We start from the raw sequence: 18,573 nt of genomic DNA on the forward strand, positions 1-18,573 counted from the left end.
GATGGTTCCAAAGATCCAGGTGCCCCCAAATACTACCAAGTATGGGCAATGGGTCACCATCAATGGCCATAGAGGGGAAGCTCTGAGAGATACAGGAGCCAGTATGACTATAGTTAGGAGTCATCTGGTGTCCTCAGAGCAGGTGATTCCAGGCGTACTTCATCCAGCCGCAATGGCTGACGGCAGAATGAGCCACTATCCCGTGGCTGAGGTTCCCTTTGAGTGGGGAGGGGTTGCAGGTTCACTTCGAGTTGCCGTAAGCCCCGCCGTGCCAGTCGATTGTCTGCTGGGCAATGATATGGAGCACAATGCTTGGAAGGAGGTGGAAAACCGGACTCATTCTGAGATGCTGGGTACACCTGATTGGGCCTGTGTGAGTACCAGGTCGGCGGCTGCTCGGGAGGAGAAGTCGCATGGGTTGGAGCCTGGAACAATGGCCCACCCAGCTGCCGATGAGGGAGCATCTCGAGGACAGGAAGAGCCTGCCTCGATGTCCGTGCCCCGGGAGACGGATAGGCCATCGGAGGAGATGGACCCGGAGTCCGCGGAGGAGGACATGGTTCCATTGGAGGATCTGCCTATCCCCGCTGAGTGGCGAGTGGAGGGAGGACCATCCAGGGAGGAACTGAGCAAGAGACAGAGGGAATGTCCCACCCTCGAGGGTCTGAGGCAACAGGCTGAAGCCCAGGCAGCAGGTAATGAGTCTGGGAACTATCGTGTTTACTGGGAGGATGGACTTCTCTACAGTGAGCCCAGGGCGCCAGTGCACGGACTGTCACGGGCCCTGGTAGTCCCACAGTGTTACCGAGCCTTCCTATTAGAGTTGGCTCACGAGATTCCCTTGGCAGGACACCTGGGACAGGACAAGACCTTTGCACGGCTTGTCCCCCACTTTTATTGGCCTTGAATGAGGGTGGCGTCCGATACATACTGTCGGTCGTGTGTGTCATGCCAAGCCAGTGGGAAAACAGGGATGAAGCTGAAGGCTCCCCTGGAACCACTTCCCGTCGTTGGCACCCCCTTTGAAAGGGTGGGCATCGACATTGCTGGGCCCTTAGATCCGCCGACAACATCCGGTCACAGGTTCATCCTGGTACTGGTGGATCATGCCACAAGGTATCCGGAGGCAATACCTCTGAGAACCATTACTGCACCGGTAGTGGCGAAGGCCCTGATGGGGATCTTTACCCGAGTGGGATTCCCCAAGGAAGTTGTGTCTGACAGGGGGGCCAACTTCATTTCAGCGTACATGCGGGCAATGTGGAAGGAGTGTGGGGTGACCTACAGGTTTACCACTCCTTATCACCCACAGGCCAATGGCCTGGTGGAAAGGTTCAACAAAACCTTAAAGGGTATGATCAGAAGTCTACCCGAAAGCCTGCGGAGGAAGTGGGACGTCCTCCTACCCTGTTTGCTCTTTTCTTACAGGGAAGTGCCGCAGAAGGGAGTGGGCTTTAGCCCCTTTGAGCTTTTGTATGGGCACCCTGTACGTGGACCTCTCAGCCTGGTGAGGGACTCCAGGGAAAAGTCTCCTCGGAAAGTTCCCCAGGACGTGGTGAGCTACATGCTGGCCTTGCGGAGCCAAATGGCTAAGTTGTGGAAGCAAGCTTCTGACAACTTGGAAGCCAGCCAGTCTGTGATGAAAGCGTGGTATGACCACAATGCTCACCCAGTGGAGCTGGAGCCTGGTCAGAAGGTGTGGGTGATGGAGCCTGGAGAGCTGAGTGCCCTCCAGGACCGTTGGACAGGCCCCTATGAGGTGTTGGAGAAGATGGGCAAGGCTGCCTACTTGGTGGACGTGAAGACCCCTCGGCACCCACATCGGGTGTTACATGCCAACCGCCTCAAGCCCCACTACGAGAGGCCCGAAGTCATGTTGGTTATGGTGACTGATGGATCAGAGGAAGAGGACACAGGCCTCTCCCTGACCTTTTTGCGTCTCAAGAAAAGGATGGGTCGGTGGAGGGAGTGAAACTCTCGCCATCCCTGACTCCTGAGCAGCAGGAGGAATGTCGCCAGGTCTTGGGGTCATTCGCTCCTCTGTTCTCCCTTGTCCCGGGTAAGACCCACCTGTGTACCCATGACGTGGACACAGGAGACAGCCCACCTGTGAAGTCCAAGTCTTACCGGCTGTCTGACAAGGTGAAGGCCAGCATTCGAAGTGAAGTAGCTAAGATGCTGGAGCTAGGAGTCATTGAACCTTCAAGTAGCCCTTGGTCTAGCCCGGTGCTTTTGGTGCCCAAAGCCGCTCCACATGGCGCCACACCAGAATTACGATTCTGTGTGGATTACCGAGGACTATATTCGGTAACCAAAACAGATGCTCATCCGATCCCATGGGCGGATGAACTGATTGACCGGTTGGGAGCTGCCCAATATCTCAGTACCATTGACCTCACTGCAGGGTACTGGCAGATTCCCATGACTGATGGAGCCAAGGAAAGGTCAGCCTTCTCCACACCTGATGGACACTACCAGTTCTGTGTCATGCCCTTCGGGCTCAAGAACGCTCCTGCCACTTTTCAGCGGCTGGTGAACACGATCCTCACCGGGATGGAGTCCTTCTCTGCTGCCTACTTAGATGACATAGCTGTCTTCAGTAGCAGTTGGGAGGATCACTTGCAGCACTTGCAGGCCGTTCTCCAAACCCTGGGAAGGGCTGGCTTGACAATCAAGGCCAGTAAATGTCAGATTGGACAGGGGTCGGTAGAGTACTTAGGTCACTTGGTGGGCAGGGGAAAGGTGCAGCCCCTTCAGGCGAAGATTGAGGCAATCATGGCCTGGAAACCCCCCAAGACCCAGACTGATGTCCGAGCCTTCCTGGGCCTCACAGGCTACTACAGACGGTTTGTGAAGGGGTATGGCACTATTGTGGCACCCCTTACTGAACTCACGGCCAAGAAGCAACCCAGGAGAGTCATCTGGACGGAGGCTTGTCAGCGAGCCTTCGACACTCTGAAACAAGCATTGTGTAACGCTCCCATCTTGAAGGCTCCAGACTTCACGAATGAATTCATTGTCCAGACAGATGCATCCGACATTGGCATTGGGGCGGTGTTATCGCAACTCAATGAGGAGGGTCTGGATCAACCCGTGGTCTTTATGTCACGGAGACTGCTTCTCCGGGAACAGAGGTGGAGTACCATTGAGCGGGAAGCCTTTGCGGTGGTCTGGGCACTGAAGAAGCTGCGACCATACTTGTTTGGTTCGCACTTTCTTGTTCAGACAGACCACCGACCCCTTCGCTGGCTCATGCAGATGAAGGGGGAAACCCCAAACTGTTGAGGTGGTCTATCTCCCTACAGGGAATGGACTTTCGGGTGGAACACCGGCCCGGAATTGACCACGCCAATGCAGACGGTCTCTCCAGGTATTTCCGCCTTAGTGTTGAGAACTCCCAAGGGGTTGGGTAGCTCTCCCCACTTTCAGCTGGGGGGGACGCGTGTTAGACCCGTCTGCTTCTGAGAGTCCCCTCACCACTATGATTTCTTTTGTTCCCCTGTACCTCCCAAAATTTGTCGCTTTTCTTTGTCTACCAGGACCTTTTTGTGTGCTGTTTCAATGGGGCTAGATGTTCCTTGACGCCCAGTTGTTCACAAGGTTTTTGGCACCTATTCACAAGACACCTGGCGAAACCTGTGACATTATAGACTGGGATTGGCAACCTGTATGAATGACCTCAAAATGGTGGCCATCCATTTTCCTCATGAGAGTGACTCCCTGTGGAGCCTCCATGAACCCTGACCTTTCAAGGTTTTGGCGCCCTTTTACTTGGTGCGCATTCCTGACAGGAATTACTTTATTTCCCTCAGGTACACAAAATGGCTGCTCTAGAACCCCAGTATGGTGGCTGTTAGAGACCCAAATACCCCAGTAGTGCCATGTCATTGGCCTAACCCAAAGAAGGTTCTAGAACCTACTGGCACGAGCCAGCACCTCAGGGCACTGGCTATATAAGGTCCAGTCCCTGGCGGCCATTTTAGATGACCAAAAGACTAGATAGGATAATGATGTTCCAGATCTAGGTGAAGAAGGAGATTCCAGACTTGACATCAGATTGACACCTGCCCTGTTGACCCCTGAGGCGGCTGGTAGTGTGGCAGTAGAGCAAGCAAGAGTCACTGGCGTGGATCCTGACTGGCGTTCCAGTCAGCTGTGTGTGCGGTGACCTCGCGCCTACAGCGCCTGCCCAGCGAGTGCCTCGTCACCCCCAAGAGACTGTGGCCGATTTTTCGTGTGCCTCCCCGCCCCCCCCCGGTGGCGAATTACGACTGACTCGGGTCGCGAGGCGAGAGCATGTTCGCCGCGACCACGAGCGTCTTCTGTGCCCCTTGTGTGACAGGCGCCTCCAGCGAGGAGCTCGGACGTCTCCGAGCTCCACCGGCGTAGAGTGCTTCCTTCGCAGACTGAGGTGAGGTGGTGCGCCGGGGCGGGGAAAGGCCGGCCTTCGTTGGGCGGGACTACTGTCTCTGCCCCTCCCCAGTGGATCGGCGGCTGTAGCTGTGGGCGGGAACCATCCCTGTTTGAGGAAGTCGGAGGGAGGTCCGTGGAGCCCCTGAGAACCCGTCGCTGGCGAGAGAAGTGCTGAACCCGACTGAATCGCTTTTTGATTGCAGCCGATGCGAGGTGGGCCCGTTTCTTCAGGTGGGAAGCGCTGTTATAAAGGAACTGTGAACCGGCATTTATTTGACTGAGCGCGAACATTGTGTGACCTCTCCGGCAGCCCCGTTCGGCAGTCTAAAGACTTGGAACTTGTGCCGCCTGAGTGCTAGCGGGGACAGAAACCCCTAGGCACGCTTAGACCCCCACCGGCAAACAGAGATCTCAACCCGGGGGCAGCCGAGTGTAAATGAAGTGTTCACTGTCTTTCCTTGCCTTTTAGATATACGCGCATAACCCCCGTGTGATTCTTAAAGAGTCCCAGCACTCCATGTTAAGCCCAGAGAAGCCTGTGTACACTAATGGTGAAATCGTCATAAACTGTAAGAGTAATCTTTCCAACCTGAAATGTATTTGCAAATGTAGTGTTCCTGAAGTATTTAATTGGTGGCAGCGATACCAGAATGAATCTGTAGATGTTCTTGATCTGAACCAGTATTTACTCTGCTACACAGACAGTGATATTTATGCTATTTATTGAAGATATTTATTCCCGATATTTATTCTATTTATTGACAATATTTATTCCTGATATTTAATCTATTTATTGATGAACTGTACTCCTAAGCTTATTTATTGAATCTATTCCAAAATCGAAACCCAGCAAATTGTGACCCAAAAGAAATGTAATTGTGCTTTCCTAATTGATCCCCATTCACAACAGAGAATTTTTACATAAAGGAATTGTATTTTTCTACAACAGTGGTGTGGTGTCCTTCTTTTTGGTGGTTGTTCAAGGAGATATTATTGGGTCGAAGCCGGCTTAACACGATAGCCTTCACTTGCCTTGCCACTTGAGCCAAGCTACCCCCTTTGTGCTGGGCTTGCCCATCGCAGGTCCAACATAAAAATGGTGCTCAGCGGGTGGGATTACGAGCCATGCTTGTTTTCGACCCCATAATAATTCCGTGTGCGCCACAGGTACACACCCGGAGTTTTCTCCCAGCGGCCCTCCAATTCCATATTTTGTTTTTTATTCAACAGTGGTGTGGTGTCCTTCTTTTTGGTGGTTGTTCAAGGAGATATTATTGGGTCGAAGCCGGCTTAACACGATAGCCTTCACTTGCCTTGACACTTGAGCCAAGCTACCCCCTTTGTGCTGGGCTTGCCCATCGCAGGTCCAACAATGGGCTTCTATGGGAATTCACAAGGGCGTATTATCAAGCCCATTATCGCCACTTTAGCAGCAGTTTTCTGCCGCCAAAGCGGTGATAATGTTAACGCTGTTTCTTGATAATATGCCCCCTGAGTCTTTCCAACAATCATATGATTATGAGTAGGAAGAAGACACAAATCCTAATGTGAGAGAAGAGTCAATGTTTATGCCTCTTTCGCTAGTGTCTGACTTGCGACACATGATTAATGACTATTATCGACCCTTCACGGAGGCTAACGCCCCTTCCACAGACACCTCAGGTGGGTCACAACCTGCAGCCCAGCCTTAGGTGGTTCAGCCTCCACCTTCGGTGCAGAAAGTGCGCACCCCTCCAATAATTACAATCAGAGATGACTTCGCAGAAAACAATGGGGAAGACCAACCAGAAGAAGGAGAACTTCTTCAGGAGGATCCAGTGGCCGACGAATGGGACCAATATATCTTACTTACTACTCCATCACCGTCGCCATCCCCAGCAAGCTCCCCACTGGAGGACATCGGAGGTTTCCTCGACATCATGGAAAGGGCCTCCAAGAGGTTTGATCTCCCTCTGCCAGTGCAGGAACCGTATCGCTTCCCCTATGACTTCAAAGAATCATCCAGGAAGTCTATCTGAACAATTCCAATAATCAGTCATATCTGGGACAAGGGTTTAAAGATCATGAATAACCCAGCCTTGCTGCAGCCTCGGTACCCAGACTAGAGAAAAAATATCCAGCTCCCGAGTCCTCCCCAGTGTGTCTGATTGGGCATGCATGCCCTGAATCGGTGGTAATGCAGGCAGTGCAGAGACATTCCAAAAACCCGGTCTCTGCTACCTCAGCTCCTGACAAGGAAGTAAGAAGAATGGATGACGCATGGAAGCGCTTTGCAGTGCTTGCAGCAGCTTCGATTAGAGCATCAAATGCACCAGCTCTTATCAGCCGTACAATAGGCAGATGCGGTCGGACATCGCACCACTTTTATCTCATCTGCCAGAAGACAAAAAGAAGAAGCAACCGTCATTTTTACAAGACGGGGCTATGGCAGCCTCCGAATCTATAGACATCACCATGGACATATCATCGGTGCCGTTTAGACAGATGGCCGGAGCAGTGGCGCTCCGCAGACAAGGCTGGCTTAAGGCATTCAGGCCAGAATTTCAGGCAAAGATTGTAGATATGCCCTTTGATGGGGAAAATCTCTTTGGTAAACATGTCAATGATGACCTGCAAGGAATAAAATCGGACACAGATACAGCAAGAGCGTTAGGTTCTCTGCAACAAAATAGGTTTCAGTCCTTTCGTAGAAGAGGATCTAGAGGCCAGTATAATCCAATATCTTCCTACCAGTCCAACAGGTACTAACCTTAAAAATCAACAGGGGTACCGTCAATTTTTCAGCAACCAGCAGTTTCATTCCTCAAACACGTCCTTCCAGCAGCAGCCCAGAAGGAAGTCTGCTGTGAGAGGAAATTCACAGGACTCCAATGGCCATCTAGACCTCCAACCCTGCATAGTTTGATCTATGGCTAGTACATACTCGTAGTCATTTTTTATGAGTATTTGCAATTCACGTGAAGTACGATAATAAACCCTTTACCACAAATGAAGTATTTACAATCAGATCAAGTAATTTTCTATATACAGTGAACTAATAACAATTTTTGCTCTATTCATTAAAAAAAAACATAGGTGTCACACCAGTTATAGTTAGCTGAACATTTTACTCATACAAAACCATTGAGATTCCCACATTATAGTTAGTTGGACTCACTATAACTCGCGCGCCCGCAATCCACTGCTGATGATGTCACATATTACATCATTCATGACATGGTAAGTGACATCACTGATGACATCACTGATGACATCTCAAATGACATCACTGATGACATCATCCAGTGTATTTGTGTTTCTGTAAAGTTCTATACATCATTTGTGTGTTACTGTAAAGTTTAAATATGTTTTACATATTCAAGAATGAGTGGGTGTATAAGTGTCTGGATGAAGGATTTAGTTGGTGCGTGACTGTCTGTATGAGGGAGTGAATAAATGTGTCTTACTGAATGCATGGGTTAGTGACTAAACTGTTTGTATGTGTGCATCATTATGTCTGTAGTTGTGTAAGGTGCTGCATGTGCTGATCAGTAGCTATATAAGTGGCTATATGGCTTATTGATTGGTTGCCCTAGTATTTGTATGTGAGGGCGAGTGTGTGTGGGAGTGGCTGGGAGGTGGTTGACTCTGTGTGAATATCATCAAAACAATCCTAACAAACAGAAGGGAAGGGTAATTGCAGAAAGGAAACTACAAATGTATTTAGGTACAAAAACTCTATTCTTTTTAATAAGTATTCATGTTAAAACCATACATCATATACATCCATATTACATAGAAAATGACAAAAAGAAAGAGCAAATTATACAATACTAATAAAATATAATCACATAATATTTAAAAGAAGAGAAAAGTGGCAATCAATACTTTCGACGCGCGTTTCGGCGTTTCGAAAAATGCCTTCTTCAGGAGACACAAATTGTATCTGAAATACACAACTAATAAATATAAAAATACGATCACTTACATAGGTTAAAAAGATTTGTTTCACTAGCAATACAACATCACATAAGGCATAATGAATTCAACAAATTTAAAACAGATTCCTAAGCAACACACCTTCCCTACTTGCTATAGCAATGTGATAATTACTAGACAAGGTACAAAACTAATATTTGAGCAGTTGTTAAGTAACTAAACCAAGGTGAATAGAGACCCAATAAAAACAACCATCCCAGGGTTAGATAGTATTTGGACAATTGTATAAAAAAGATGAAAACCAGGGTCATTCAATCACTAGATATTGATAACCACTTTGTAAGTCCTAAACTATACCATCGGCAATTATATAGTACGAGGAGGACAATACTTACTATTTAAAATTTCGTCACAATGGCTAGAACCAACTTGTATTTCCTTAACAATTCTTAATTCAGTGATGTAGAGGATATGTCCGTTAATGACTGCGGGTGGAAGGGGACATATATTAGACACTGTACTTAATGGCAATGTAAAGTTATAATACAGCTTAATCATGTGAATGGCAGACACAACACAATGTGCTCACCTAAAAGAATATGTTGTTGGTTGTAGTCGGAGCTAGATGGTTTTAATCGTCACACATAGGGACCAAAAGACCACGTTTGTAGTTTAGGATATGGTATAGTTTTGTAAACTTTCACTTTGAATCTGAATTATGAACAAAATTAAAACAATAAATATTTGTATGCTTATGTCCGCATAGACGGTGCCAGATAAATAAACGTCTTAGACGAACCACTTATAAATTGATGGGCTTACCTAAATGGCAAGTAGAAGCAATCTCGCTAATGCGTTTATGAAAAAGCTTGATGCCTGCGTCTCACGTTCTGCTTGAACATATATTGTCCGGCTGAATTTTATGGTTATCCTAGATGGAAACAGATAACCACGCTCTTTGGTTTTTTGATCTGTACTATTAAAAATAAGAGACTGGTTTTTGTCTAGTTCTTTAAGATTACCGTTCATTAATCTTTTAACTCTGGGCGTAACTTAATACATACGCTGACCTACGAATGACAACAGGAAATCCGTTGCAATGTGGCACTCAATTAAAAGCAAAACGTTCTCCTTATTTATTTGTCTCACGTCTGATTTCTTTAATGAAACCGAGGAAGGATCATGTAAGAAAAGGAGAGGGAGGAGAAATATAGTTTGCATTATTTCTAGTTGCGCCTATGTTAATGCCAAAAAGTCTCAGGAAATTGTTCAAGACTTCTCAATCAAAGGTAGGCATAACTTACATGTAAGTATAATTATTGTAGTCACACCGGACAACCAAACCGAAAATACTCGTGTCGGGGAGGATCAAATTCTTCAAATCCCGGAAATAATTCTCCCATGTCTGTCTCTCGCTCAGCGTGATTCTAAATCATAAAACACAACCCACAGTATTTGTGATAAAAACTACATTGCACGCCGAAGTTCAGGCGACTCAAACGTTTAACTAAACAGCTTTCATAGTTCCTGTAACCCTTCTTACCGTTGGAGACTGCATACGAAGGGAGCACGTCGCTGCAGAAGATAGCTGCCGGCGTTACGTGGCCGTTAGGGAAAGTATCGCCTGTTGTATTTCAAGACCGCCTTTAAATACATGAATCAGGTGGTCACGTGGGTGATCTCTCATGAAATCCTTACAGCCCCAGTCGACTCACTTTGATACTCGGTGTGTGGTGAAAGGGGCGATCATTTCTTTTTAAAACAAAATCGGAAGAGTAAACACATAAGCCTGCTATTGTAAAACAGACCATCTGTTAAAAAGGAAAGTGCACTTTTATCGCACATATAATCCCTCTCTAGTATACAGTGACCAATTAGTCAATCAATCAATAATATATGTATACCAAATTTGGCATGCTTTTTAAATAATACTTGGGAAAACTCTTATTATTAAGAAGGGAAATTGATGGATTTACGAAATGTCTCTTATCCCTAATTAAATGCCTACTAGGTGAAGTCAAAGCTGCCGGATAGACAGTCGACTCAAATGAGGAAATGCATGTACTAGACAGTAACTAGGAGGTGTTGCCTACTGTCAGATCAAGTAAAATGATGCTGAGATTAACCGTAGGGAGAAGTAGCTAAAATATCACATTCTCGTATGGAATTTCGCTGTTTAATCCTTTTTTGGAAGTGTTAAGAACAAACATCCAATAAACTTCCTTTTTCTTTCTGATGGTGCAACCACCTTTACTGCCAGGTGTCCTTACTTTCTCCAGAATGCGCCATTGGAAGTCGTCTGGTCTGTGATTCTTATCAAGAAAGTGCTTCACTAGAGGTGCTGTCAACTTGCCTGTCTTGACAGCAGATCTATGTTCAGTCAGGCGCACTTGAATAGACCTACAGGTTTCGCTGACATAGCCTAAGTCACATGCACATTGGATAAAGTAAACCACATTTGTAGTTTTACAATTCCAAATGTCATTCGCCTTGGCCAGAAAACCATTGTGGGTAAACTCTTCACCACCAAGGATATTGTTACAAGATTTACATGAGGAACACTTGACTGTTGGAAGGTTGTTTAATAGCGATCTCTGAATAGGGCCTGCATTGGTCTGTTTAGTTCTGAATCTTGAATGGACCATCTTGTCCGAGTTTCTGTTTCTCTTATGTGCAATAAGGGGTTTCGCCAGCATATTTTTTGAAGTCGGATTACAGTTAAGAATATGCCAGTTGGCATTAATGATCTGTCTTACACGTTCATTGAGTGTGGAATGTGTGGTCACACAAACAAGTTGGTCCTTGGCTGACAGTTCCTTCGAAGTCAATAAAGCATCGCGGTCATAAAAGCGCGCTCTTTTATAGGAGCTTCTTACAAGCCTATGCGGATATCCACGGTCTAAAAACTCCTTCCGCATAATAGATGCCTGCCTATCATAATCCATAAGATTGGTGCAGTTTCTACGAACTCTTAAAAATTGGGAAAAAAGGATACTCTCACGTTGGCTCTTAGGGTGAAAACTGCTAAAATGTAGCAATGTATTGCGTGCCATGGGTTTCACAAACAAGTCAACTTCTAACTTATTATTGTTCTCTCGTATCAATAAATCTAAGAATTCAACTTGATCTACACTATATTGGGCAGTAAACTTTAGATTATCATCAGTCAAATTGATCCACTCCATGAACTCCAAGAGGGAGTCTTTCCCATTGGTCCAGATAAAAAAGATATCATCTATGTATCTGGACCAATGGGAAATGGATTCAAAGCAAGGTGCTACTTCGTTGTCAATGAATTTGTCCTCAAACGAGGACATATAGATGTTTGCTATTGATGGGGCAACTGATGAACCCATGCTTACTCCCTTTAGTTGGCGATACAGTAATTCACCAAATTCGAAAATATTTTCGGTTAGAACAATGAATAAGCAATCAATAAGAAATTTCTTGGGGCAAGCTATGCTATGCTTATCAATAAACCAATCCGTTGCCCTGACAGCCTCATTTAATGGGATGTTATTGTACAAGGACTCAATGTCCATTGTAACCAATATGTCCCTGTTAGGTACAAATTCCAAATTCTCAACTATGTTAACCATATGTCCTGTATCTTTAACATATGATTTGATTTTTGGTATATGCGGTCTTAAATAATGGTCCACAAATTTGGACAAATGCTCTGTTGGTGTACCGATCGTAGACACAATGGGTCTATAGGGAGGATTGTTAGTATTTTTGTGTATTTTCGGTAAACCGTAAATACACGCTGTCTTGTTTTTATTAGTGTTCAAAAATTCATGTTCTTTAATACTAATGTCCCCATTAGTTAGGGCCTCATTCGTCAGATGTTGAATCTTTTTTGTGATATTACTTGAGGGATTGAAGTTGATTTTCAGGTAGGTGGAACTGTCGTTTAACATTGTAATCATGTTGCGTTCATAATCATCAGAATCAAGTACGACAATACCTCCTCCCTTGTCACATCCCTTGATAGTCAATTTCTTGTTCTCTGATAGTCCTCTCAAGGCTAATGATTCCTCCTTACTTAGATTGTACAAAGGTTTGGGAATGAACCGTAGCGTCCTTTCAAGTTTCTGAAGGACCACCAATTCGAATGCAGCCACTTCAGGACCCAGTTGGTCCAAACCTGGACTAAAAGTGGAAGGTAATGTCAATTCTCTTTGTCTCATTTGTTCATTGTTGGTATCTTCTTGGGCCTGAAAAAACTTTTTAAGCCTAATCTTTCTAAAGAAGGATATGATGTCATATAATTCAAAGGTATTTACGTGTGCTTGTGGCACAAATGAAAGACCTTTAGATAACAGAGCTTCACTGTGATTTTCAAGTTCTATAGATGATAAGTTAAAAATGGGAATTACATTCCTTGACCCCAATACTGTCTGTTCCGAGTTTCCCTTATAAATTGGGGCTCTTGCTGTTGATGTTGCTTCGGATGCTGCTGATGTTGTGGCTGATGTTGTTGCTGATTCATTTGGAAATTTCCCTTGGTCTGCCCTTGTCCCTGAAATCTCACTCTTGGACGGCCTCGGCGAGGCCCTCTGTTGGATAAAAAAGGGGCGCTGCTGGGGTCGAGAACCAGCATAGGAATTGAAACCTCCATCTGGTTCATAATAATTACTATAAGGACCCTCACCCTCAGAGTCTGACGTATCAGTAAAATTGTTGACTCTCTGTTAGGCATTCCTAGATTCATCTATATAGTGATTTTGTTTGTAAAACTCTTTACCTAGATAGGGATATGATGTTTCTTCAGTGTAAAATCTTTTGTCCTTATTAAGCTTATCTGTTTTCCGTTTATTGAGGTAGCTGGTAAAGGATTCTAGCTCTTTGTTGTATTCTTCTATTTTTTTCATTGCCTCATCTACCCCATTCAGCTGTTTAAGCTTCTCCTCTATTTCATCAATTTCATTTTTAATAACTGCTGCTAGTTCTTTAGATGTTTCAACGATCAGGATCATTAAATCGCGTGAACATCTGTTCGCTATAAAACTCAATTTCTCCAGAAACAGTCTGTGGTGTACGAAAAGGCCAGGTACATTCCGTACTCGTAACCCGTTGGGAATGAGGCCCGTTCTTAGGTAAGATAACATGAACTCACCGTGGGCCTCCATCCGAATGAGTTTATTTTTTTAGATCTATAAGTTTCTTACCTTCATCATTACCTCTGGTATTAGAATTGGTGTTACTAGAAGAGGCCGTGGTACCAACCAATGTGGCAAACTCCTCATCGGTAAAACCAAATGTTTTTAGATTGGCCATAACAAAGGAAGCAAAGAGATAGAATAAGTTAGGTTATAATCAACCCTGGTTACCACTGCTCAAATATTTAACAATATAATTAGAACAATAATAGCATTAAGGACGGCCCTACACAGACAAGCTGTGGGAAATATAATGTGAACAACAAGGACCCCCTGATCGGAATTAATAATTCCTCGGACAGGGAAATAGACTGTGTGTATATCATAAAAACAATCCTAACAAACAGAAGGGAAAGGTGTGTGACTCTGTGCATAGATGTGTGAGCAGTTGATTCACTTGGTGTATGGGTTCAAGAGTGCATGTGGAAATAGCTGTATGGACGGTTGACTGTGTGCATGGATGTGTTGGTGAGTGAATGGATATCTCAGTGTTACATGTCAAGTAAGTACATATGTAAAGCACAGTGCATTTGAGAGTTGGCATATATCAATGACTATACATGAGAGTCTGTGATTGCGTAAGTGACTTTATGGATCAATGTGTACTTGTATCAGTGATTGTAAAAGAGAGTAAGTATGTGTTAGTATATGTTTGAATAAGTAAGGTGTTGTGTGTATTACTGTATAGAAGAGGAAATGGGAGTGTGATTGATTCTTTGCATGACTAACAAGGTTTTGTAAGTAAGTCCATGGTTGAGTGGTAGTGTGTCAGTGTCTGTATAGGTGTATGAGTGCTTATGATAGTGTTGTATTGATGAGTGACTGTATTTTATCCTGGGGCGCTCAGGGTGCGCGCACCGGTAAGCTCTCCGGAGAGCGCACCGAGAACGCTATTTCTACATTCGTTAAAAAAAATATGTATGAAAAGTAAATAATAACGCAAGACATTTAGTACCATACTTATAAAAGCAGTATTTTTGGATTTACGAAATGAAAATGAATTTACATTTCAGTAAAGCTATCAAAACGTCACTCAGGCGCCCCCGGAAGCGCCTACGTTCGCGCCCCCATAAGCGCTCCGGTGCGCGCAGCGTAAGCGCGTCAAGTCATGTAAAATAACTCTTTTCATTGGTTGCTAACAGTTTTTTTTACAAAGAATGAAATCCCCACCCATTTCCTTCACTTATTCTTTCACTTTTGTGACTGCAAGACCTGACTTTTTGCTCTTGGATCTTTGTTGGATTACTATGGCTGCCAGAACATCCAGCAGTGAAGATGACACAGAGACCTTTATTGATGAAGAGGTTCCTCCGCCCCGGATAAAAGAACACTTCATATGGAAGTTTTTTTCCATTTCAGATGACAAAAAAAAGTAAATGCTCCAAAGGTGGAGTGCTGGATTTGTCATACAGTCCTCTCACTGGGTGACCCCCACCAAAACATATTCATTTGGGAACTCCACCATGATTCGCCACGTCAAGAGGAGGCACCCCCAGAACTTTGCCCGGGAGAGTGTCAGAGCTCTGGCACAAGAGGCTCCCAGGGATGGTGCCTCTACTTCAACCGGAGGACCAACTACGTCAGTGAGGGGGCGACCAGAAGAGCTGATCCCTAACATTCAACCTGCATTTAATGAAGCCGTAATTAAATGCAAAAAATGTGATCAGCTACTTTGTTATGGGGTACAAAGTGTTATGCTCATGGTTCGAGCAATAGACAACCACCGCTGCCAACCCCAGTCCTAATTTTGATTATTATTTTTTTGCTCCTGTTGAGCAGTTTCCCATTCCCTGTTTTTGTTTCTGTTAAAAAAAAAGGAAAAAAGAAGAAAAAAAAAGTTCTTTTCAGAACTACCTCCAATTCTCATCAAAGAGCTGTATTCTTAAAAAAATGAAGAAGAGTAACTGAAGTGGAGTGCAGTGAGAGAAGAGAGGAAAATGAGTGAGAAAGCAAAGAAAGGGATGAGAGGGGAACGGAAGTGAAGTAGGGGGACTGAAAGAAGGTGAGTGTGGGGAACGAGAGTGAGGAGAAGGAGAGTGAACATGGGGAATGTGGATAAGTGAAGAAAATGTAGTAAAAGAACAGTGGTGTGGAAGGGTAAGAAAAGAGCAATGATTTTTAGGAAAGAGTGGAGATACAGACTGGATAAAGACAATTGAGTGTGAGACAAGGTGAGTAAGGCAGTGAAGAAACAGAGAAAGTGAAAGAAAAAGTTAGAGAAGAAGACTGAAGGCCACATTTATGAGGCCATGCGTCACTTTTACGCCGCCGGTGCGTCACTTTTTGTGACGTACCAGTGGTGTAAAAAATGCACCTTGTTGAGTCATATTTACAAAGTGATTCATCTAGGTAGATGCGTCACTTTGTAAACCCCCACGCCACATTATACCTGCGCCAGGTGTAATGTATGCAAAGGGGGCGTATTGACGCAAGAAAAGTTCGTAGAAGTGACGCAGTGAAATCTATGAGATTTCACTGCGTCACTTTTACGACACTGTTGCGTCAAAATCTTGCGCCTGCCTCACAGCAGGCGTAAGACTGACACAGGACCTTTCACATGGGGCTGGCCCCATGTGAAAGGATGCATTGCTGGAGCTGCGTCACTTTTGTGACACACTCCAGCAATGCATCACTTTTGCGCTTACAGATACGTCAGAAATACTGACGTATCTGTAACTCCTTGCGACATAATTCGTCATACATTAAATATGACACATGAGTAGAAGACTGAAGGCCTCATTTATGAGGCCAGGCATCAGTTTTACGCCACCCGTGCGTCACTTTTTGTGAAGCACCAATGGTGTAAAAAATGCACCTTGTTGAGTCATATTTACAAAGTGACACATCTAGGTAAATGCGTCACTTTGTAAACCCCTGCGCCAAATTATACCTGCGCCAGGTGTAATGTATGCAAAGGGGGGCGTATTGACGCAAGAAAGGGTCGTAAAAGTGACGCAGTAAAATCTATGAGATTTCACTGCGTCACTTATAGGACACTGTTGCGTCAAAATCTTGCACCTGCCTCACAGTAGGCGTAAGACTGACGCAAGCCCTTTCATATGGGGCTGGCCCCATGTGAAAGAATACATTGCTGGAGTTGCGTCACTTTTGTGACACACTCCAGCAATGCACCACTTTTGCCCTTACAGATACGTCAAAAATACTGACGTATCTGTAACTCCTTGCGACATAATGCGTCATACATTAAATATGACGCATGAGTAGAAGAGGCCATCCGTCACTTTTATGCCACCGGTGCATCACTTTTTGTGATGCACCATTGGTGTAAAAAATGCACCTTGTTGAGTCATATTTACAAAGTGACACATCTAGGTAAATGCGTCACTTTGTAAACCCCTGCGCCACATTATACCTGCGCCAGGTGTAATGTATGCAAAGGGGGCGTATTGATGCAAGAAAGGGTTGTAGAAGTGACGCAGTGAAATCTATGAGGTTTCACTGCGTCACTTTTAGGACAACGTTGCGTCAAAATCTTGCGCCTGCCTCACAGCAGGCGTAAGACTGACGCAAGCCCTTTCACATGGGGCTGGCCCCATGTGAAAGGATGCATTACTGGAGTTGCGTCACTTTTGTGACACACTCCAGCAATGCATCACTTTTGCGCTTACAGATACGTCAGAAATACTGATGTATCTGTAACTCCTTGAGACATAATGCGTCATACATTAAATATGACGCATGAGTAGAAGACTGAAGGCCTCATTTATGAGACCATCCGTCACTTTTACGCCACCGGTGCATCACTTTTTGTGATGCACCAGTGGTGTAAACAATGCACCTTGTTGAGTCATATTTACAAAGTGATGCATCTAGGTAGATGCGTCACTTTGTAAACCCCCACGCCACATTATACCTGCGCCAGGTGTAATGTATGCAAAGGGGGCGTATTGACGCAAGAAAGGGTCGTAGAAGTGACGCAGTGAAATCTATGAGATTTCACTGCGTCACTTTTACGACACTGTTGCGTCAAAATCTTGCGCGTGCCTCACAGCAGGCGTAAGACTGACACAGGACCTTTCACATGGGGCTGGCCCCATGTGAAAGGATGCATTGCTGGAGCTGCGTCACTTTTGTGACACACTCCAGCAATGCATCACTTTTGCGCTTACAGATACGTCAGAAATACTGACGTATCTGTAACTCCTTGCGACATAATTCGTCATACATTATATATGAAGCATGAGTAGAAGACTGAAGGCCTCATTTATGAGGCCATGCATCACTTTTACGCCACCGGTGCGTCACTTTTTCTGATGCACCAATGGTGTAAAAAATGCACCTTGTTGAGTCATATTTACAAAGTGACGCATCTAGGTAAATGCATCACTTTGTAAATCCCTGCGCCACATTATACCTGCGCCAGGTGTAATGTATGCAAAGGGGGGCGTATTGACGCAAGAAAGGGTCGTAGAAGTGACGCAGTAAAATCTATGAGATTTCACTGCGTCACTTTTAGGACACCGTTGAGTCAAAATCTTGCGCCTGCCTCACAGTAGGCGTAAGACTGACGCAAGCCCTTTCATATTGGGCTGGCCCCATGTGAAAGAATGCATTGCTGGAGTTGCGTCACTTTTGTGACACACTCCAGCAATGCACCACTTTTGCCCTTACAGATACGTCAGAAATACTGACGTATCTGTAACTCCTTGCGACATAATGTGTCATACATTAAATATGACGCATGAGTAGAAGACTGAAGGCCTCATTTATGAGGCCATCCGTCACTTTTACGCCACCGGTGCGTCACTTTTTGTGATGCACCAGTGGTGTAAAAAATGCACCTTGTTGAGTCATATTTACAAAGTGACGCATCTAGGTAAATGCGTCACTTTGTAAACCCCTGCGCACATTATACCTGCGCCAGGTGTAATGTATGCAAAGGGGGCGTATTGATGCAAGAAAGGGTTGTAGAAGTGACGCAGTGAAATCTATGAGATTTCACTGCGTCACTTTTAGGACACCGTTGCGTCAAAATCTTGCGCCTGCCTCACAGTAGGCGTAAGACTGACGCAAGCCCTTTCATATTGGGCTGGCCCCATGTGAAAGAATGCATTGCTGG

Source organism: Lissotriton vulgaris, chromosome 1_1 (genome assembly GCF_964263255.1).
Source record: "Lissotriton vulgaris chromosome 1_1, aLisVul1.2, whole genome shotgun sequence".
Taxonomy (NCBI): Eukaryota; Metazoa; Chordata; class Amphibia; order Caudata; family Salamandridae; genus Lissotriton; species Lissotriton vulgaris.